The sequence below is a fragment of the Gossypium hirsutum genome, chromosome D10 (genome assembly GCF_007990345.1).
Source record: "Gossypium hirsutum isolate 1008001.06 chromosome D10, Gossypium_hirsutum_v2.1, whole genome shotgun sequence".
In the NCBI taxonomy this organism is placed as follows: Eukaryota; Viridiplantae; Streptophyta; class Magnoliopsida; order Malvales; family Malvaceae; genus Gossypium; species Gossypium hirsutum.
In genome coordinates, this window is record NC_053446.1 from 65,396,513 (window position 1) to 65,420,367 (window position 23,855).

Consider the following 23,855-nt stretch of genomic DNA (forward strand, 5'->3'; position numbering starts at 1 on the left):
AAAATACAAATTTAAAAATCGCGATTAATTGAGCTTAGTTGAGAGGATAAGTTTACAGTTTTATAATAAAGTCCCTCGTGATGTTTTAAATATTTTAAATCAAGATAAAAGTTAAGGGTGCTTTTGATCAATTTAGTTTGATGTAATTTTTATTTGTTTGTTTGTTTTTTACTAAAAAATTGGTTATTATCTGAAATCGAATCGAATTTTATTTTTTATTTCATATATAATTAATTTTAACTTTTTTGATATAAAAATACATATTTTATATTTAAAATAGTGAAAGTAATTTAAAATTTTTTGAAAAATTATTGTATTTTAGAAATATTTATGAAAATAAATTTGAAATTTATCAAATAATATTTAAAAGCCATAAAACAAAACTCATTTTATCAAAATAAACCTTAAAAATCAAAACAAAAAATTAATATAAGAAACTGTGAACTAAACCGAGCCGAATTAAACTATAATGGATGATTCAAAAAATATAAATAACCCGGCCCTGTGAACCTCTTTGAAACTTCACTATCCATGAAATTAGCCAATTTGGAAAAGGGTCAAATTTTGATTTTGAGTCCTTTTACTATTCTCAAATTGGAGATTTAGTCCTTTAACTTAAAATAATCTCTTTATTTATATGTTGTCATTAGTTAATTCAAACAAGACAATTAACTATTTCAATTAAAATTAAAACGTATTATTATCAAAGTGATATAATATCTTGTAAAAGGTAACTAAAATAAACAAATAAAGAACAAAAAAAATTGAGAGAGAAGTGAAGATAAGGGCATAGTTAACTTTTTCTATGTTTATTAAGATAAATAATCTTAAGGAGCAAATCCAAAAATTAGTTTAGAGTCTACTGTTGGAGAGGTTAATGATAGTAGTTATGGATCATCTGTTGGTGATGAAAATGCTGCTGATTTTGCATTAGATAAAGTGGACAATGTTGCTGTTGCAATTAGTGGAAAAGAGGAGGATGGGAATAATACTAAAACTGAGGTATGGGACTTAGATGAACATGGCAGCTTGGTTGGGTCCAATGAAGATGAAGAACATGTTGACGGTGAGAGAAGAAGAAGCAAGTTTCTCTTATACAATGATCGATCTAATCCGTTAAAATTTAGTTTGGGAATGTTGTTTAAAGATGGCAAATAGTTTAAGAGTGCAATTCAAAACTATTCCAAAGAATGTCGAAGACAACGAAAGTTTCTTAAGAATGAATCGAAAAGGGTTGTTGTGAGGTGCATTACTTCCCCTAACTGTCCATGGAGAATTTTGGCTAGCTACAATCCTATTGCCAAATACTTGCAAGTAAAAACTTTTCAGGAGAAGCATCATTGTTTGGCTAGTTTTGAGAACAAAATGATGATTGCTGCTATGATTGCCCAACATTTTGAAGCAATTATCAATGATCACTAAGGAAAATTCAAAGAAGATGTGCTTCATAGATGCATGTAAATGTGAACATTCAGTGTTGTTATAGAGCTAAGAAAGTAGTGAAGGAGAAAATGGCTGGAATTATGAGGAATTTGGTCAGTTATATGACTATACTCATGAGTTAAGGTCAAAGATGTCAGGCAGCACAATAAAAATGGTTGTTCACAGTAGATTCCCCTCCTTATTTTAGAAGGTTTTATCTGTGCTTTGATACACTAAAGAGAGGCTGGAAAGTGAGGTGTAGGCCATTTATTGGATTAGATGGTTGCTTCCTAAAAGGGTCATTTAAGAGTGAATTTCTCACAATTGTTGGAAGGGATGCAAACAACCAGATGTTCCCTATGGCATGGGTTGTGGTTGAAGTGGAATACTTTGATTCATGGGCCTAGTTTCTTAGTCTCTTATTAATTGATTTGGGCTTGGAGGATGGGTATGAGTTCACAATTATCAGGGACCAACAAAAGGTTAGGGAATTAACTAATTTGGGCTTGGTCTTGTCTTTTTATTTTGTTAAGTATAATTAGCTATATTTTTCTAACAATCTAACTGGTTCATTAAAACACAATTAAGGCCTTCAGATTGTAATTTCTACATATCGCCAAAGGTGGAGCATAGGAATTGTGCGAGGGACATGTTTGCAAATTGGTCAGGAAGGAAGCTAGGGAAATCTTATGAGTATGATTTCTGGCAGATTGTGAATTCCATAACTGAGAATGAATGGGAGGAATTATGTGCAGCACTATGTCTGACTTGACTTTCATTAAAATTTTATGGAAACTACGGATCACGGTCATAAAATTCAAAAAAATAAAACATAACAAATAGAAAACACCTACTCCGTGATCAATATAAAACCATATGTTAGAAGATTAACCAATCTCAAGCATCTATTGATTATATATAGGGAACAGTTGGTAGGTTTACCTTATCTAACATGAATATAAATCAGAAATCATGAACTGAAAACATATATATTTACTAACATTTTAAGGAAATATGAAGCATAAATCAATGGGTGAACGAATCATTGAAGTAAAATGCAGATAGTCTTGAGATACAATATGATTAAATCTCTACTTACTGCCCATGGCACAAGCACCAATGGTAGAACCTAAACAATTAAGCTGAATGATGTCCACCACAGATCCTATGAATCAAAACCAACCAATAACAAGTCAATTGCCAAAAAGAATTCAAGTATGAATCTTAATATCTCTTCACTGCAATGCTCAAACAACATGAGAGGAAGTAACATACAAAGAACTTTCAGCCCAAACTGATACGACAATCAAAATCCAAGGTAAGAAGCTATCAACTCCAATGGCTCTACCCTGGAACTAACCCAATCTAGCTTGAGAATGAAAACTGCCGAAGGTTGCATCTAGCTCCACGTGTTCATCCCACAAGTTTTGAGATCTCTTGCAAATTCTGGATTTATATAATCCCATTGATAAATATGGGAAAAAATGGTGAGGATGCTGAAAATCATTATATGAACCTAAAATCATGATAATTAAGTCCAAGTCGATGGTAACTTCTTCACCAAGACTGAATTTGCCAGAACCCAGAAAGGGCCTCAAAAGATTACTTTGAAGTTGTGTTCACAAATCTGTTGACAACTTGCATTGTCACCAAATATCAGTTAAAACACTTGTATGAAACAAGCATTCAGCAAAACAAATTGAAGCTCTTACAGTTCAGGTGCTCCTCCTTATATGGCTAAAGCTCCAATTCAGCAGTGGCACAAATAACCAATCTTTCTAATGAATCTAGATGTCATTGAAGGAAAATGCAGCAAGTCTTGAGATACCAGATGACACCAATGCTGGAAACTAAACAATGAAGCTGAATCGAGTCCACCACTGGTCCTATGAATTAAAAAAAAACCAACCAATAACAAGTCAACTGTCAATAAGAATTAAGTATGAATCTTAATATCTGAATTTTAAGAACACAGACACAACAGGGGATGAAGATGAGAAAAAAAAAATAATAAGCAAAAATCACAAGCTGTTGAACAAATTTCCAATTTTTATGTTCATAAATTATGTTTTTAACATTTACAATGTAGAACTACAAGGTTTCAGTATGGTAAAGCACCTTCTGAAAGACAAGTAATTTATAAAGCAGAGCAAGTTAGATTCATCCTGGTCGGTTTTAATTAATTAAAGCACTTCATTTGCTGTTATTAATTTATAAGTTCAAAATTTACTATTAACAATTGTGGAAGACAAAAGTATGGCAATATGAAAAATGAAATGAAAAAACTGAAAATGTATGATAATATGAAAAACTGAGATGAAATGAAACCCTTACCCATGCATTTGGATGACATAATTGAGAAGTTGAAAGTCCTCAAAAGCAGAGCCAAAGATGGAAAGAAATACAAACTATTTCAATCTTTTAAGTCCTCCATCCCCTTCTTCACCATCATGGCTAAAGCTTCTTTTGTTCCCAGCAACTCTCTTTTCAGTAGCATCCACGTAAAATACATGAACACCACATCTCTCCACCTTGATATACTTTTCTCCTCCATCATTGTCTTCATCGAAATGGAAATTTTTGATGTAGAATTCAAATGTTGCCTCCTCATAATTCTTGTCTTCTATAACCATGTCGATGCTAGATAGAATAAACACGTGATAATCCATGTACTAAACTGGCTCATAAAAACTGCGGAAAGAGATCTCACTTCTGAAATTTTCACAACCACCTCCACCATTGCCGCCAACGGTGGTTGTAAGTTGGTACTCACAAATACATTCACGTAATTGAAATTCAAGGCAGTGAGTGAGATCAACCACAAGGCAGATAGCAAAAACCAAAAATCTGCTCCCACTACCCCCATTTGGGGCTATCTTCAAACTTAAGGAAGAATTCATGCTCTGACACTTGAACATATTTGCTGAAATTTTGTTTCCTGGGAAACAACAAATCAAACTTGGAGCTCTGTCAGGGTTGTATTGCCAATCATATCTCGCTGCCCATTTCTTAGCTAGGGATCCAATTTTGAGCATGGTATTTGCCTCAATGTTATTAGTTGAGTCTTGATTCAAGTTGAAGCAATTACGGAATCGCATCAAAAAGTTATGATTTATGCAAAACTCATCATCTAAAGAATCAAACTGATTTAAATTTTGATCTGCGAAGGATACTTTTTCTAATGATGTGCAGTCATTTACACTCAAGACTTCCAGATATGGTGGAAGCTCTGAGAGTAATTCGACCTTTGGGCAACCACTAAGATCCAGATAATGAAGAGATTCCAACTTGATCGATACATTTTTGACCGCTGAGCCACTCATATTTAAGTGCTGAAGATTACATAGAGAGTCGAAAGGCAACGACACTTCTTCAATTTGAGTGCCAGATAAGTTTAATTTTATTAAGCTTCCTGGGATTTCTGGAAATTTGACCATTGGGCATCCACTAAGATTCAGTTTGCGAAGGGATTCCAACTTGATCGATACATTTTTGACCGCTGAGCCACTCATTTTTAAGTGCTGAAGATTACATAGGGGGTCGAAAGGCAACAACACTTCTTCAATTGGGCAACCACTAAGATCCAATTTACGAAGGAATTCCAACTTTAAAATATTGATCGATACTTTTTTCACCTTTGACTTCCCTAACCACAAAGTTTCAAGTTTGTGGAGATCCTTAATTGAATCAGACACTTCTTCTACTTTGGTTTCTGATAAATCTAAAGAACAAAAGGGACGTGGGACATTAGGAAACTTCTTGAGACTATAACATCCGTTAAGACGAAGACTATATTGATGAAGAGATGCCAAATGATTGAGGCAAGGAAGTTCAACCAAACTTTTACAGTTAGAGCAACCAAGGAATTCAAGGTTGATTGCTCTTGAAAGATTAGATATCTTCCTTAAATTCACGCACCCATCAAAGTAAATTTTCCTTAAATGAACAAGGTCCTGTACAGAAAAAATAATTGTTTTACTTTTAAGCATCAACCACTTACTTTAGACCGTAAAATATGTAAAGGAAATAAATAATTATAATACGATAAAAAATAAAAATTTATATTTGATGTATCAAGGGTGAAAATCCACCCACAGCTAATAAATCAAACGATATCACTTATCTAAATAAAATAAATTCTTTTATATATATTTTTAAAAACCTTTAAATAAAATATTATCATATGAATATTTGATACATCAAATTATAAATTATTTTTTTCAAAAAAAAAAAAGAGTATAAAAATGCATACCATACGATCATCTTCATGCCAAAGTTCAACCAAACTTTGACAGTAAGAGCAATCAAGGAATTCAAGGTTGATGGCTCTTGAAAGATTACATATCTTCCTTATATTTTTGCATTCTGAAATATAAATTTCCCTTAAATTAACAAGCTCTTGTATGGAAACAACATTTGTATTGCTTTGAAGCATCAACTACTTACTTTAAGTAGTAAAAAATGAAAAAGGAAATAAATAATTATAATACTAAGAAAAATAAAAATTCATATTTGATGTATTGGGTGTGAAAATTAACACACAATTAATAGATCAAATGATGCCACTAATTTATATAAAATAAAATAAAATCTTTCATATTTCTTTTTTAAAAACTTTAATTAAGATGTCAACATATCATATGATTATTTGATACATTAAATTAAAAAAAATCTTAAATGAAATAAGTATGAAAGTACACATACTATATGATCATCTTCATTCCAAAGTTCAACCAGACTTTCACAGCCAATGCAACGAAGGAGTTCAAGGTTGATGGCACCTGAAAGATTATCCATCTTCCTTAAATTCTTGCAATATGAAACGTCAATTTCCCTTAGATTAGTAAGATTCTGTGCAAAAGAAAAATATATAAAAATAATTATATATCATTGTCAAGTATCATCTACTTACTTTAGGCAGTAAGAAATAAAAAGAAAATAAATAATTGACAAGATCCTGCACAGGATGAGAACGAAAGTAGTTTCATTACTTTAGAGCATCATCTACTTATATTAAGATTATCAAAATAAAAATTTATATTGGGTGTATTAATTCACCCACCATTAATAGATGAAATTGCTTCTTTTAGAAAATATATATATATATATTTAAAAAAATTAAATAAAATGATTTCACTTATTCAAATAAAATAAAATGTTTCATATTTATATTTTAAAAACTTTAAATAAATATCATATGATATATTATTTGACACATCAAATTATAAATCCTCTTTCTCCTTAAAAAAACTTCTTAAATGAAGAAAGTATGAAAGTATATACCATATTGTCATCTTCACTCCAAAGTTGTTCCATGTTGCCATGTAATAGTTTCAACATGACAAGATTTTTTGGATTAAAACTAGATAAAGATTTGAAAGGGTAAACATCCCAACAGAGAAACCTTAACTCATCAGGAAGAGATATACTCTCAACTTGATTTGCATATAGCTTCTTAAGCCATAACATTTTCTTAGGAAAGCTGATGTTGATATATCTAAGCTTATGCATCTTCTCAATAGCAGTAGCACAAAACTGTAGACTATCAACTTCAGTCATGTCTACCTTTATTCCTTTAATTAGATCAGTCCCCTGATAAAAAAAATATTTATCATGAATTAACACAAAGAAATTTATGTACATTCCATTAAATCAGTCATAAAAAAGTTAATTATATTAGGAAACACTTTAAACTAACGCATACCTTTTTTTTTTTTGAAGTTTGAATTTTTTTTTAATCAAAATGGCTTTTTATAATTAAAATTTATTTTAATATATGAAACTTTGATTTGTAATCAAGTAACTCAGCTCTTGTGTATGTATGTGATGCTATTTTTGTCTTAAAGATTATTATCAACAAGAAAAATTGTTCCAATGATGTTGGGGGGTGTTAATTTCCAAGTCAAGGTCTTCCATTGGGACAAAATTGTTAAGTAAATAAAATTCCATTCTTTGAATTTCTTTTTGGGTCCTAACAAAAATATTGACTTCTACACACTTTGTGATTTGGGTCAATTGAACTGAAATTTCATATAATTTTCTTTAAGAAGAAGCACTTTCAGACAATTTTAAGTGAATTGAACTTAAATTTCCCACAACTTTATAATTTTCACTTTTTCCCCCTAAATGAAAAGTTTTGGGAATGAAGGGTGTTGTGTTTCTATTTTCCTAGGTAAAATAATGATAGATTTTCTTTCTGCTTTGGGGGTTTCCTATTTAATCCTTTATTTTGAGCACAGGTAAGGTGAGTTTGGTTAAAAAGACCTCTTTAGTTTCTTTCAATTTTGGAATCGAATAAATTGGTCACTCTCAAAAAAGAAAATCAAAGCAATTGAATCATGGTTAATTTTAAAGGTGAGTAACTAAGGACAACTAATCGTGATGTTAACGCCTTTCGTCAATTGTACATAATTTTGATTGGTATAACAATAAATTTAGCCTTCAATGTTTCCATTTTTTTGTCAATTTGGTCTTGGTTCTAAAAAATTAATAAATTTAGTATCAACATTTACACAAATGTTGTGCGCTAAATTTGTTAAATCAAGACAAAATTGTAAAATTTGAGGGGTAAATTTGTTATTATACTAATCAAAATTATGTAAGTTTGATGGACAACATTAATGTTGTGCTTAATTTACTTTAATTGCTCACTTTCGAAATTGATGGAATTTAAATTGTTCTAATTTTTTAAAGGGAGATCAATTTACTAAATATCAACCTTGAGATAGATTGAATAGATCTTTTACCAACAAATATGCTTGCTTACATTTATTTTAAACATAGAATCCAATCGGTTTTCTAATTAAACATGGATTCACCTAAACTGATTAGCAAGTAGGAATGAGCAAAATTCAATTCTATTTGTATTGGCAAGCATGCAATCTTTGATTTTTTCAAAGATGAATGGTGTCAGAAAGTTGGCACCGAAAATCTAAGCATTTAAGGCATAGATTTTTGAGTTGAAATTTGGCTTGGAATAATTGCAATTTTGGTCCCTAATTGTATAGGGACTTTGCAAGTTGATCCTTGAGCTTCAACTATAAATAGGCCTAGCTATTTCTCATTTTCACCATCCCACAAATGCCATTCTCTACTTAAGGCATTATTCTCTCTCCTTATTTGTAAAATTTCACTTGTATTTTGGAGTGAAATATATTTGGTAGTGCCCGAGGACGTAGGCAAAATTTGCTGAACCTTGTTAAAATTCTAGTGTTCTTTATTGTTTATTTTGCATATTTTGTAAGTGTGATTGTAGTGATTTATTGTGCTATTAAATTACGATAGAGGGATATTCTGGCTAGGAAAGACCTGGGAATTGAACTTAGTGTGATTTTTTAGTACCATAATTTTACTCTTTTACACGCTTCCGCGCAACAATTGGTATCTGAGCTAGATTCGTACTTGGGGAATACGACCGTTTACGATACTATTTACGTATACGGTATTGTTCATCCACGGCACTATTCACGTAGACGGTACTGTTCACATAAACAGTAGTTGGGATCGAGGAGAAGAATGGCAGAGGCATCGTCATCAACAAAGACTACCGTGACCAATGCAAATTTTGAAGTAGAGAAATTTGATGGTACCAATAATTTTGGTATGTGGCAATGTGAGATCCTGGATGTCTTATGTCAGCAAGAGTTGGATATAGCTCTTGAAGAAAAACCTGACAAGATGGATGACAAGGAGTGGGCCAAGATCAATAGACAGGCGTGTGGTACAATCCGCTTATGTCTGGCCAAAGAGCAGAAGTACTCTGTCATGAGGGAGACATCAGCAAAGAAGTTATGGGATACATTGGAAGAAAAGTTTCTAACGAAAAGTCTTGAAAATAGGCTTTATATGAAAAAGAAACTTTTTCGATTCACGTATGCACTCGGTATGTCGATGAATGACCATGTGAACTCATTCAATAAAATTTTAGCAGACTTGCTAAATTTGGATGAGAAGTTTGAAGATAAGACAAGGCATTATTGTTGTTGAATTCTCTTCCCGATGAATATGATCATCTTACCACCACATTGCTTCATGGGAAGGATACGATCACATTTGATGCAGTCTGCAGTGCGTTGTACAGATTTGAGACTCGAAAGAAAGATAAAAGAGATCACAGAGATACAACTGCAGAAGTCTTAACAGTAAGAGGTCGTTCACACAGCAACAAACCTGGTAGAAGGGGCAAGTCCAAAGGGAGACCCGCCAAAGATGAATGTGCTTTTTGTCGTGAGAAAGGGCATTGGAAAAAGAATTGTCCTAAGTTACAAAAGGGCAAGGCTATTTCTAATGCATGTGTAGCGGAGCATGATAAGGAGTCAGACTTTAGCTTGGTTGGCATGGCAATGACATGTCATACAGATGAGTGGATATTGGATTCGGGATGTACTTACCATATGTGTCCTAATAAGGACTGGTTTTCTAGTCTTGAAGAACTAGAAGGTGGAGTTGTTTTTATGGGCAATGACAGTGCCTGTAAGACAATGGGAGTAGGTACAATCAAATTAAAGAATCACGACGGCTCAATCCAAGTCTTGACAGATGTTCGCTATGTACCTAGCTTGAAGAAAAATCTCATCTCATTAGGGGCCCTAGAATCTAAAGGGCTCACAGTCACTTTGAGAGATGGATTACTAAAGGTAGTAGCTGGGGTATTGACGGTGATGAAAGGCACTAGAAGAAATAATTTGTACTATTTAAATGGAAGTACAGTTATTGGATCAAAATCAACAGCTTCTGCAAAAGATGCAGATTCAGAGGCTACCAGTTTATGGCATAGGCGATTGGGACATGCTGGTGAAAAAGCTTTGCAGACTTTGGCGAAGCAAGGCTTGTTGAAAGGTGCAAATTCTTGCAAATTGGAATTCTGTGAACATTGTGTTCTGGGCAAGCAGACGAGGGTAAAATTTGGTTCAGCAATTCACAATACGGAAGGAATTCTGGACTACGTTCACAGTGACGTGTAGGGACCTACCAAAGTGGCTTCTTTGGGAGGTATGCACTATTTTGTTACTTTTGTTGATGATTATTCAAGAAAAGTATGGGTGTATCTAATGAAAAGAAAAAGTGAAGTTTTGGATGCATTTCTGAAGTGGAAGAAGATGGTGGAGACTCAGACTAGTCGAAAGGTCAAACGACTTCGATCAGATAATGGTACTGAGTACAAAAATGATCCATTTCTACAAGTATGTCAAGATGAGGGCATTGTGCGACACTTCACTGTCCGGGATACACCACAGCAGAATGGGGTGGCAGAACGTATGAATCGGACTATACTGGAGAAAGTTCGATGTATGTTGTCCAATGCTGGATTGGGCAAGGAATTTTGGGCTGAGGCAGTTACATATGCGTGCCATCTAATCAACCGGTTGCCATCAGCTGCAATAAAGGGAAAAACTCCTATGGAGATGTGGACTGGTAAACCTGCTACTGATTATGATTCTTTACATGTTTTTGGTTCCACTGCATATTATCATGTAAAAGAATCTAAGTTAGACCCAAGAGCAAAGAAAGCATTATTCATGGGTATAACTGGTGGAGTAAAAGGATACCGTCTCTGGTGTCCTGATACAAGGAAGATTGTTTTCAGTAGAGATGTGACTTTTGATGAATCAACCATGATGAAGAACAAAGATTCACAAAAGGATGACAAAACCAGTAGTACTTTGCAGCAGGTGGAGCTTGAAAAGGTTAATGATGATCCAGCTAATATTGAAGAAACAAATGATGAAGAAGTTTCGACTCAAGAACTTCTACAGCAACAAGATTCAATTGCATATAGGAGGCCAAGAAGAGAGATTCGTAAGCCTGCTCGCTTTGATAATATAGTGGCCTATGCACTTCCAATTGTAGATGATGATGTTCCTTCTACTTACACAGAAGCAATAAGTAACCCTGATAGTGTAAAGTGGAAGCAAGCTATGAATGAAGAAATGCAGTCTCTTCATAAAAATAGGACTTGGGAGTTGGTGACACTGCCCAAGGGAAAGAAGGCAATTGGATGTAAATGGGTATATGCAAAGAAGGAAGGATTTCCTGGTAAAAATGAAATTCGATACAAGGCTAGATTGGTAGCAAAGGGTTACGCTCAGAAAGAAGGAATAGACTACAATGAAGTGTTTTCTCCAGTTGTGAAGCATTCGTCTATTCGGATTTTGCTAGCCTTGGTTGCGCAATATGACCTTGAACTAGCTCAGCTTGATGTGAAGACGGCTTTTTTACACGGTGATTTGGAAGAGGAAATCTATATGACTCAACCTGATGGATTCAAGGTTGCTGGTAAAGAAAATTGGGTTTGCAAACTGACGAAGTCGTTTTATGGATTGAAACAATCTCCGAGACAGTGGTACAAGCGATTTGATCAGTTCATGAAAGGGCAAAGGTACACAAGAAGTAAATTTGATCATTGCGTGTATTTTCAGAAGCTACAAGTAGGAACTTTCATATACTTGCTCTTATATGTTGATGATATGCTGATAGCATCTAAGAGCAAAGTTGAGATAGAGAAATTGAAGACTCAACTCAATCTTGAATTTGAGATGAAAGATCTAGGTGAAGCTAAGAAGATTCTTGGCATGGAAATATGGAGAGATAGAGCTCAAGGCAGAGTTAGCTTGTCTCAGAAGCAGTATTTGAAGAAAGTACTACAGCAGTTTGGCATGAATGAGCAGACCAAACCAGTAAGAACCCCATTGGCTTCTCATTTCAAGCTTTCTGCACAACTATCTCCTTCGACGAATACGGAACAAGAATACATGTTACAAGTTCCGTATTCTAATGCAGTGGGTAGCTTGATGTATGCAATGGTGTGTACAAGACCCGACATTTCACAAGCAGTTAGTATAGTGAGCAGATATATGCATAATCCTGGAAAAAGGACATTGGCAAGCTGTGAAATGGATTCTACGATATATTCTGAAGACCGTGGATGTTGGATTACTGTTCAAGCAGGATACTACACTTGGTAAAGGTGTTATTGGGTACGTTGATTCTGACTATGCCGGTGATTTGGACAAACGAAGATCAACCACCGGTTATGTGTTTACACTTGCTGGAGGACCAATAAGTTGGAAGTCTACACTACAGTCTACAGTTGCGTTGTCAACCACAGAAGCCGAATACATGGCTGTAACAGAGGCTGTAAAGGAAGCTATTTGGTTACAAGGTATGGTTAAAACCTTGGGATTGGTTCAGGAGCATATTGACGTGTATTGTGATAGTCAAAGTGCTATTCATTTAGCAAAGAATCAAGTCTATCATGCACGTACAAAGCATATCGACGTACGATTCCATTTTGTGCGGGAAATTATTGATGAGGGGAAAATTCGTCTTCAGAAGATCAAGACTGCAGATAATCCCGCAGATATGATGACCAAGGTGGTAACAACAATCAAGTTCGAACATTGTTTGAACTTGATCAATATTCTGGAAGTCTAACAGTTGAAGAAGGCACTATCAAGTATTGTTGTCAAAGGCAGAAAGAATTGTGTGAAGATAAGATTATCCTAATCAAATCTTCAAGGTGGAGATTATTGGCAAGCATGCAATCTTTGATTTTTTCAAAGATGAATGGTGTCAGAAAGTTGGCACCGAAAATCTAAGCATTTAAGGCATAGATTTTTGAGTTGAAATTTGGCTTGGAATAATTGCAATTTTGATCCCTAATTGTATAGGGACTTTGCAAGTTGATCCTTGAGCTTCAACTATAATTAGGCCTAGCTATTTCTCATTTTCACCATCCCACAAATGCCATTCTCTACTTAAGGCATTATTCTCTCTCCTTATTTGTAAAATTTCACTTGTATTTTGGAGTGAAATATATTTGGTAGTGCCCGAAGACGTAGGCAAAATTTGCTGAACCTCGTTAAAATTCTAGTGTTCTTTATTGTTTATTCTGCATATTTTGCAAGTGTGATTGTAGTGATTTATTGTGCTATTAAATTACGATAGAGGGATATTCTGGCTAGGAAAGACCTGGTACTTAAGCGATCTTCGTGATCCACCTCCCTTTCCTGGGAATTGAACTTAGTGTGATTTTTTAGTACAATAATTTTACTCTTTTACACGCTACCGCGCAACAATTTGAAAAAATAGAAAAAAAAATCGAATTTCAAATTATTCGAATTGAGTTAATTGAGTTAATCAAATTAATTGACTCAACTTGATTTTCTTTCAAATTTCGAGTTCAATTCGAGGAGTTTTCGAATTCAAAGAATCCAAATAATTCGAATAAATCGATTACCCAAACAAAATTAAGCTAAATGATGTCCACCACAGATCCTATGAATCAAAACCAACCAATAACAAGTCAACTGCCAAAAAGAATTCAAGTATGAATCTTAATGTCTCTTCACTGCAATGCTCAAACAACATGAGAGGCAGTAACATACAAAGAAATTTCAGCCCTAACAGATATGATAATCAAAATCCAAGATAAGGAAATATCAACTCCAATGCCTCTACCATGAAACTAACTCAATCTAGTCTGAGAATGAAAACTGTCAAAGGTTGCCTCCAGCTCCATGTGTTCATCTCACAAGTTTTGAGATCTGTTGCAAATTCTGGATTTATATAATCCCATTGATAAATATGGGAAAAAATATTTAAGGATGCTGAAAATCATCATATGAACCTAAAATCATAATAATAAGTCAAAGTCAAAGGTAACTTACTTCTCCACCAAGACTGAATTGCCAGAACCTAAAAAGGGCCTCAAAAGATTACTTTGCATTTGTGTAGACAAATCTGTTGACAACTTGCATTTTCACCAAATATCAGTTCAAACACTTGTATAAAGCAAGCATTCAGTAAAGCAAATTGAAGCTCTTACAGCTCAGGTGTTCCTCCTTGTATGGCTAAAGCTCCAATTCAGCAGTGGCATTCTCAAAGATCTGTCATTCCCTCGTCTTACATCAACACAAAAGCAAAGGATATAAGAAAAACCTGTCTCACAAATAACCCATCTTTCTAATGAAAGAAAATGCAGCAAGTATTGAGATACCAGATGACACCAATGCTGGAAACTAAACAATGAAGCTGAATCGAGTCCACATTTGGCCCGATGAATTAAAAAAACCAACCAATAACAAGTCAACTGTCAATAAGAATTAAGTATGAATTTTAATATCTGAGTTTTGGTACCCACCAAAATCCTCTATGGATATTTTAACAACTCCAAAGCAGAATCATTTTGCTACTGTGTTGAAATCTCTAGTTTCCGTTCAATTTTCCTCCAAATTAATTAATATATATGGAGAATTTCGTTCTTGGACAATATATGCTATATCTACAAAACAACACAGACATAACGGGGGAATGAAGATGAGAAAAAATAATAATAAGCAACTATCACAAACTATTGAACATATTTCCAATTTTATGTTCACAAATTATGCTTTTAACATTTACAAAGTGGAACTACAAGGATTTAGTATGGCAAAGCACCTTCTAAAAGACAAGTAATTTATAAAGCAGAGCAAGTTAGATTCATTCTGGTTGGTTTTAATTAATTAAAGCACTTCATTTTCTGTCACTAATTTATAAGTTGAAAATTTACTATTAACAATTGTGGAAAACAAAACTATGGAAATATGAAAAATGAAACGAAAAAACTGAAAATTTTATGATAATATGAAAAAATGAGATGAAAATGAAACCCCTACCTATGCATTTGGATGACATAATTGAGAAGTTAAAACTCCTCAAAAGCAGAGCCAAAGATGGAAAGAAATACAAACTATTTCAATCTTTTAAGTCCTCCATCCCCTTCTTCACCATCATGGCTAAAGCTTCTTTTGTTCCCAGCAACTCTCCTTTCAGTAGCATCCACGTAAAATACATGAACACCACATCTTTCCACCTTGTTATAGTCTTCTTCTTCATTAATTTCATCATCATTGTCGATGATGTAGAATTTAAATGATGCCTCCTCATAATTCTTGTCTTCTTCAACCATGTCGTTGCTAGATAGAATAAACACGTGATCACCGTTGTACTTATTTGGCTCAGAACAATCGAAGAAAGATATCTTACTTATGTAGCTTTTAGAATCACCACCACCGGCGGCTGTAAGGTGGTACTCACAAATACAATTAAGATATTTAAAACGATGGCAGTGAGTGAGATCAGCCACAAGGCAGATAGCGAAAACCAAAAATCTGCTCCCACTACCCCTATTTGGGGCTATCTTCAAACTCAAGGAAGAATTCATTCTCTGATACTTGAACTTATCTGCAGAAATTTTGTTTCCTGGGAAACAACAAATCAATCTTGGAAAGTCTTCTCGCTGGTATTTCCAATCATATCTTGCTGCCCATTTCTTAGCTAGGGATCCAATTTTGAGCATGGCATTTTCCTCAATGTTATCAATTGACTCTGGATTCAAGTTGATGCAATTACAGAATAGCATGCCAAACAAATCATCACCTAACGAATCAAACTGATATAAATTTTGATCTGCAAAGGAAACTTTTTCTAATGATGTGCAGTATTGTACATTCAAGTTTTGCATATATGGTGGAAGCTCTGAGACTAATTTGAGGCTCTCGCAACGATCCATCCTCATATGGTTAAGGATTTTAGACCTCAAGCTTGGCGTGGGAAAATCGACAGTTGGAAACTCTCTGGAACCGAACAGGGTGATATTACACATTAGCTTTTGAATACTTGAGCCGCTCATATTTAAGTATTGAAGATTACTTAAAGAGTCTAACGACAAGGCAGCTTCTTCAATTCCAGTTCCAGATAAGTCTAACCATGTTAAGCTCCTCGGGATTTTTGGAAATTCGACCATTGGGCATTCACTAAGATTCAATTCACTAAGGAGTTCCAACTTTGAAATATTGATCGATACTTTTTCTACCTTTGATTTGCTCAACAACAATCTTTCAAGTTTGTGGAGATACTTAATTGCATCAGGTACTTCTTCTATTTCAGTTTCTCGTAAATCTAAATAACAAAAGTGACTTGGGACCTGAGGAAACTTCTTGAGACTATAACATCCCTCAACGCGAAGCTTATCCTCATCACGAGATGCCAAATGATTAAGGCTGGGAAGTTCAACCAAACTTTCACAGTAAGAGCAATCAAGGAGTTCAAGGTTAGTGGCTCTTGAAAGATTAGGTATCTTCCTTAATTTTTTGCAATTTGAGACGTCAATTTCCCTTAAATTAACAAGATTCTGTACAAGAAAAAAATTAAATGTCATCTACTTACTTTAGGCAATAAAAAATGGAAAGGAAATAAATAATTATGATACTAAGAAAAATAAAAACTTATACCCGATGTACTGGGCTTGAAAATTCACCCACAATTAATAGATCAAGTGATGTCACTTATTTAAATAAAATAAAATCTTTTATATTTATTTTTTAAAAAACTTTAAATAAGATGTCCTCATATGATCATTTGATACATCAAATTATAAATCCTTTTTTTCCTTAAAAAGATTCTTAGATGGAGAAAGTATGAAAGCACATACCATATGATCATTTTCATTCCAAAGCTGTTCCATATTGCCACTTCGTAATATCAACATGACAAGATTCTTTGGATTAAAACTTGATAAAGTTTTAAGGGGAAAATAATCCCAACAAAGATACCTTAGCTTATTAGGAAGAGATATACTATCAACTTGGTCTACAAGAAACTTCGGATTTCGATAGCCCTTCTCAATCTTTGAATCATAGAAGCAAATATATTTAAGATTAAGCATGCTCTCAAAAACAGATGGACATAACTGCAGCTCATCCATTTGAAACATGTCTAATTTTATTCCTTCAATTGATACGGTCCCCTAATAATGAAAAAACATTTTATCAAGTATCAGTATGTAAAGATACATTTTGCTTTCTTTTAAAAGCAATGCATTAAATAAGTACTAGCCCAGTAAACCCTTGATATTTTTTTTTGAAATAATAATTAAAATGATTAACATTTGATACAATATAAATATAAACAATTAAACTTTTAACACATGAAAACATATAATTAACTGAATTTATATATTTACATGATATCACAAATAAATTTTAATTAAAATAACACGAATATATAAAATAATAGAAAACACTGTAAATACAATTAGCGCTTACTTTATTATATCTGAGCACTTGATCTACTTCTTCAGGAAACCATAACCTGCTACGCTTTCCCGGGTCTTCTTTACATTCTTGGCGAACAATGTCCTTGCCAATCTCTTCAAGCATGTCATGCATAGAATAACAATCTATGCTATCAAGTAAGCACTTGTCGACTAAGTTTCTTATTCCACTCATTGCACCCATATAATAATTACTTAGTATTTTTTCTACAGTATCCATTTTTTCTCCTTTAAAGAAGCATGCTATGTCAAGAAATATATTCTTTTCTAGCTCACGCAACCCATCTAAGCTACTCTTCAAAATATGTGACATTTTTGGCTCGGCATATTGCTTTAGACTATCCACTTCGCTCTCCCACTCTTTTCTAGACTTTGTATATAGTTTAGAACCCAAAACTTTAAGAGCAAGTGGATTACCTTGGGCATATCCTACAAACTTGCATGATAGATCTTGAAAATCAGCCGCGGGATTCAACAAGTTAAATGCAAGTGTAGAAAAAAGTTGAAGAGAATCATTCTCATTCAACTTCTTCACCTCATATATGTGGTTAGCTCTTCCATTTTTAAGCACCTGTCTATCTCTAGATGTTACAATGATTTTACTTTCTGGACCAAAATGTTTAACACCCATAAATTCTATTTGATCTGGGTTACTAACATCATCAAGGACAACAAGTACTTTTTTATTGTTCAACCTCTCTTGGTAAGGGTGTCCTATGGAAGGGCTGTTAATACAAATTCCTTTTTGGTTTAATAATTTGGAAAAAAGTTCATTTCGTAAAGATTCATTCCCTACATTTTTTATTTTCTCACTAACATTTCGCAGAAACAAGTGGCTTTCAAAATTTTGGCAGATTTCACTATACACAACATCAGCAAGGGTAGTTTTGCCAATACCACCCATTCCCCAAAGTCCTATTACACGGCTATGCTCTTGCTCAATCAGCCCCAAAATTATCTTTTTTTGATCATCTATTCCAACCAATTCTTCAGAAACACTTGTACAATTGCTATCCAACTCTTTTGAAATATATTCAACCACATCTTCAATGTACTCTGTTTCATATCTAGAAAATAGTTAAAAAATCGACAGTCAAAAGAAAGATATTCGTATTAGTCAAATATAAGGAGATGAGAATATATATATATATTGTTACCCATCGGATTTGCCTCCTATATGCCACCCTTTTAATGCACCGACCTCTTGAAATGCAGATTTCCATCGTTGTACTCTATCAGCTGGTTGCTTTGATTCATGCTTTTGGAATGATGTCTTAAAAGTCCCACCAATCTTTTGCACATGGGAAGGATTAACATGGTAAAAGATGGGAAGAACAATATATTTGTCAGTAGGATTGCGGTTGCGATCCATGATGTCAGAAAGTTCACCTAAGCATGAATTTGAAGAAGCATAGTCTTTAGATAAAATGATGATGGAGAGAATTGAGGCCGCAATTGCATTCGAAAGTGCTGATGAAATTTTCTCCCCTTTCTTTAGTGTATCGTCATCGAAGAAGACAGTCCATCCCTTGTCTTTCAAAGCTTGGAGTAGATGAGCGGTGAAGTTAACGCGCGTGTCTTCACCTCTGAAGCTCAAGAAAACTTGATGTTTCACTTGACGAGAAGAAGATGAAGAAGACGCCATGTAAGTGTATGGACTGTGAGGTTGAGGAAAAAGAGAACAAAATAAACTGAGGGAGCTTTGCTTTTGCTTCTATTTTTGTAATGGTAAGAAGAAAAAGTGTGTCAATTAAATGGGAATGAGATTGAAAAGGTGAAGCATTGCGGATGAGTTTTTACTGATAAAAATTTCAATATTTAATCCGCTTATCGAATCTAAAACCTCCATTATCAATATACCAAATATTTTCTTATTAATTGAATGCTAAAACTTATCTAAATATAAGTTAAAAATTAAGGGTTATTTAGACTTTAAAGGCTTATTTGGGGTATGATAAAAGTACAAGAGATTATTTAAATGATGCTATAAATCATCTATAAGAAAAATAAATATTAATTGATTTTTGTAATTAAACGTATAACTTCAAAAAAAAATTGTCACCATTCTTGAATTTCGTTTTGGGTTATGATAAAATTTCTAATAAATTTCCTAACAAAAATATTGACTTTTATACACTTTGTCATTTGGGTCATTGAACTGACTTTCATAAGAATAATTGCCACTTTTAGACCATTTTAGGTGAATTCAACTTAAATTTCCTACAACTTTCTCAACAATAATCGCCACTTTTTTCCCCTAAATGGAAAGTCTTTGGAAGGAAGGATGTTGTGTTTCTATTTTTCTTGGGAAATAATGATAGATTTTCTTTGTGCTTTTGGGGGGTTTCCATTTTAGTCCTTTCTTCTGAAATAGGTAGGGTGAGTTTGGGCAAAAATATCTCTCCAATCTCTTTCAATTTTGAAATTGAATAAATTGGTCTCTCTCAAAAAAATCAAAGCAATTTAATCATTCTTAATTTTGAAAGTGAGCAACAAAGAACAATTATTCATGACGTTAATGCTTTTCGTCAATTGTATATAATTTTGATTGGTATAATAAAAATTTTAGCCATGTTTACATATTTTGTCAATTTGGTCTTAATTCTAAAAATTCAACGAGTTTAGTATAAACATTTACACAAATATTGCTGGCTAAATTTGTTAAATCAAGACAAGTGATATAATTGTAAACTTTGAGGGGTAAATTTGTTATTATACCAATTAAAATTATTTACATTTGATGGAAAACATCAATGTTGTGATTAACTATCATTAATTACTCACTTTAGAAATTGCTCCAATTTTTTTAAGAGACTCCAATTTGCTCAATACCAAAATTGATCAAAGAGATTGGATAGATTTTTAACCAACAAATATGCTTGCCTACATTTATTTTAAATATAGAATCGAACCGGTTTTCTAATTAATGGTCTATTTGTTTGTATGTAAAATGTTTTCCATAACATATTTTCATTGTTTTACCGTGTTTGTTTGGTGAAAAATGAATTATTAAAGGAAATCATTCTTCAAAAAAAATGTAAAATCAAGACTTTTTCAAGGAAAATATCTTACCAATTTTTTTTCCCGTAAGATATTTTCTAAACTAATAAGACTATATTGACTATCTTCACTGTCAAAAAAACAAAAAAAAAGGAAGCTTTCAGAGCAACAAAAGGAAAGCTCTCTTCACTGTCGAAGAAAATAGTCCCTCATATTATAATTTTATATTTTTACAAATTAGTCCCTGGAATCTAAATTTTTACTATTCTACAATTTAATTCCTCAAAAATAGATTTTATTATTCTACAGTTCAGTTCTAAACCTCTTTTTGTACAATTCTGCAAAACAGTCCCTTCTCTAAAATTTCTAGATTTTATAATTTAGTCCTTACAATTAAAATTTTGTTTTGGTCCTATTATTATTCCTAAATTTAGATTTTTATTTTTATACTTTAAAATAGAATAATTTGATCCTTTACTACAATAATATCGTCAATTAATCAAAGTAAATATTACTATTAATTATTCCAATTGAAATACTAACGTGAATTTTTTAAAAAAACATTGCTTCCATCATAAAGATTTCAGCATGACTAGCTAATATGGAAATGCACAATCAATATTCCATTATCGTTTTACAGAAGAGTGATCAATTTCCCTTTTGGATGACCAAATTAACAAAAATATTAGAGCAACCAAAATAGGAATGACCCCTATTTGAAATAACTAACGAGATAATAATTTACCCATAAAATTTTAAGAGCTTAACTTAATAAAGCTTATGACTTATTTAGTATATTAGTCTAAGCAAATCATCTATAGGAAAAAAAAAAGTTACTAGTTGATTTTGTAGCCAAATCTAGTTGATGGATATTAAGTAAATTTCAAAGCACAAAATATTGATGCCCAAATTAGTTTGGAATATTATAATAATATAAAATTAGGACATATTTAGAAACAAATTAAAAAGGTAATCCTCTTTTAATAAATGTGAAAAATAGGTCGTACACCGGCATTAGTAGTGGAGCTTTTATTTTAATGCCACGAGTGAGATTAAAAAATTGTCTTATTTTAATTCATTGAATATTGCAAAAAATATGCTACAAAGATGTCAAGAATCTTCTCCTTTTTCTTTTGTTTTTTCGCTGAATTTACAAAGCAAATCTGCATATTACAGTCATACATATTGTTCCAAAATGCATAAGGAGATAATGCACCAAATTAAGCATGGAAACTCACTTTTTTGTTTTTGATGAGGTGATAAAGACTACATTAAACTTATTAATAAAATATTTTTATTGGCTGAGAAAAAGAAAAGGTTGCTTTTGCTTTTGACACCCATTTCAAAATGACTAATAAACCTTCTTTCTTTCCTCGAAGCTACATATGTAGGAATTTGGATAAATCAAAGCAGACCACCCCTGGGCTGAATTTTCATGGAAGTTCCACCAAATTTGCACATCACAACCGTACATATAGCTTGTAAAATGCATTAGGAAAAAAGTAAGTTGATAATGCACCAAAGAATGAAAATTCTAAATCACAAGCTATTTGTACAGCATGTGATTCTGGTTGGTTTTGATTAATTAAAGCACTTCATATTTCTATCATTGGCCATTAATTTAAAAGTTGGAAAATAATAGTTTATGTGTTACAACGTAAATGTTGAGTAAAATATTATTCAACGTACCAATATCGGCACATTTTCTAAATAGCTCGGGTCTTGGGCTAGATAGTTTGGCCTAGCTCAAATTTGATTATTTCTTTTCTGTTGTTGTTTGCTGCTGTTATATTGTTGTTTCGTTACAATTTTATTATTGTATTGTTAATATTTTATTGTTATTGTTTGGATATTGAATTTTTGGTTTTATTGTTAATTTTGCTACTATTTTAAAACCATTTGATTGTTGAGTTGCAACCGTGTTAGTGTTATTTAAGTATAAATATTTATTTTTAAAAATATATTTTTAATTTGTTGAGAAACATTTATTTTAATATTTTGTGTATTTGATATATTATATTTTTTAAAATTATCTTTACATAAAAATAATCTAAAGAAATTAATACGGGTAGGTCAGCCCGAGCTTAGAAAACGGGCCTAAAATTTTGCATTGGCTCGACTCATGATCAAGTCTATATGAACTTTAAATAATCAACTCATTTAATTTATCCAACCCAATATCAAGTTTTCATTGCAAAAATATTATTTATATAATTAATTAAAATAAATTTAATTCATTGATTCAATTAAATTATTTTCTCAACTAAATTTTAATTTTATTAAAGTCATGATAATTTTATCGTACTAGAACCTATAATTAAATAAATTTTGAGTTAAGGCACGTGTCTTCACCTCTCAAGGTTAAGAAAACTTAATGCATCATTTGACAAGAAAAAGATGAAGAAGATGCCATGAAAGTGTATGGATTGTGAGATTGAGGAAGAAGAGAGGAAAGTACACAAAGGGAGCTTTGGCATCCTAGTATTAAATGACAATGAGAATATGAGATTTAACAAAGGCAACGACTGGAGGAGATTAGCTAATTATCTGAGTCAAGAAAATTGTCACTCTCACACTTTCCAGAAATGACAGTCTTCTTGATTTGTATATTTTACCCACAATAGTCAAGGTCTTCCAATGGGACAATGTTGAGCAAATGGTTAAATTCTTAAAAGAGTCCTTGAATAGTTTACTTTTGTTGTACCCAAATAAACCCCTATGTTTTTATCTGTGTTTAAATTAGCCCTTATTTCAAATGACATGTTAATTTTAAACTAAGTTGGTGACGAGGAGACTTATAATCTACCATTTAATATATTTTATTTTGTGTTTATTGTTGTGCAAAGTTTAATTATTATTGTTAATTTTTAAAAACCAAGTTTAACTTAAATCGTTTGTTAGTTAAAAGGATAATAAATCTCGTATTGCTTAAGAACAAAGCACAAATTGGGATTATGAATCTATATAAAAGCCCATATTTCACATTATTTAGAAAAACAAAGGCAAAAAGATTTTGAGTTTATATAAAGAACCATATTTTACGCCTTAACTCTATATATTAGCCTTCTGGTGATGTGGACTTTGATGAAGAAGAAGGCATGAAAGAGTATTAAAAGGGAGTTTTGACCAGCAAGAAAACTTGTTCCAAATGACGATGATGATTATGATGGGTGTTAATTTCCAAGTCAAGGTCTTCCAATGGGTTTTGACCAACAAGAAAACTTGTTCCAAATGACGATGATGATGATGGGTGTGTTAATTTCCAAGTCAAGCTCTTCCAATGGGAGACTAAAACTTTTCTAGATACAAGTTAAAAATTAAAATTAATTTATTTGGA

General features: G+C 32.7%; 1 protein-coding gene and 1 long non-coding RNA gene across 3 annotated transcripts in view; one reads left to right on the plus strand and one right to left on the minus strand.

Annotated features, from left to right (window-relative positions):
• The window catches only part of LOC107934943 (mechanosensitive ion channel protein 10), a 76,098-nt gene that overhangs the window by 19,853 nt on the left and 32,390 nt on the right, over positions 1 to 23,855 (plus strand). The gene's annotated exons all lie outside the window — the stretch shown is intronic.
• LOC121222595 (uncharacterized) lies at positions 2,398 to 3,234 on the minus strand. The gene is made up of 2 exons (XR_005919946.1): positions 2,698 to 3,234; positions 2,398 to 2,587 (listed from the first exon to the last, which is right to left on the minus strand). It is a non-coding gene; the product is annotated as an uncharacterized lncRNA (long non-coding RNA).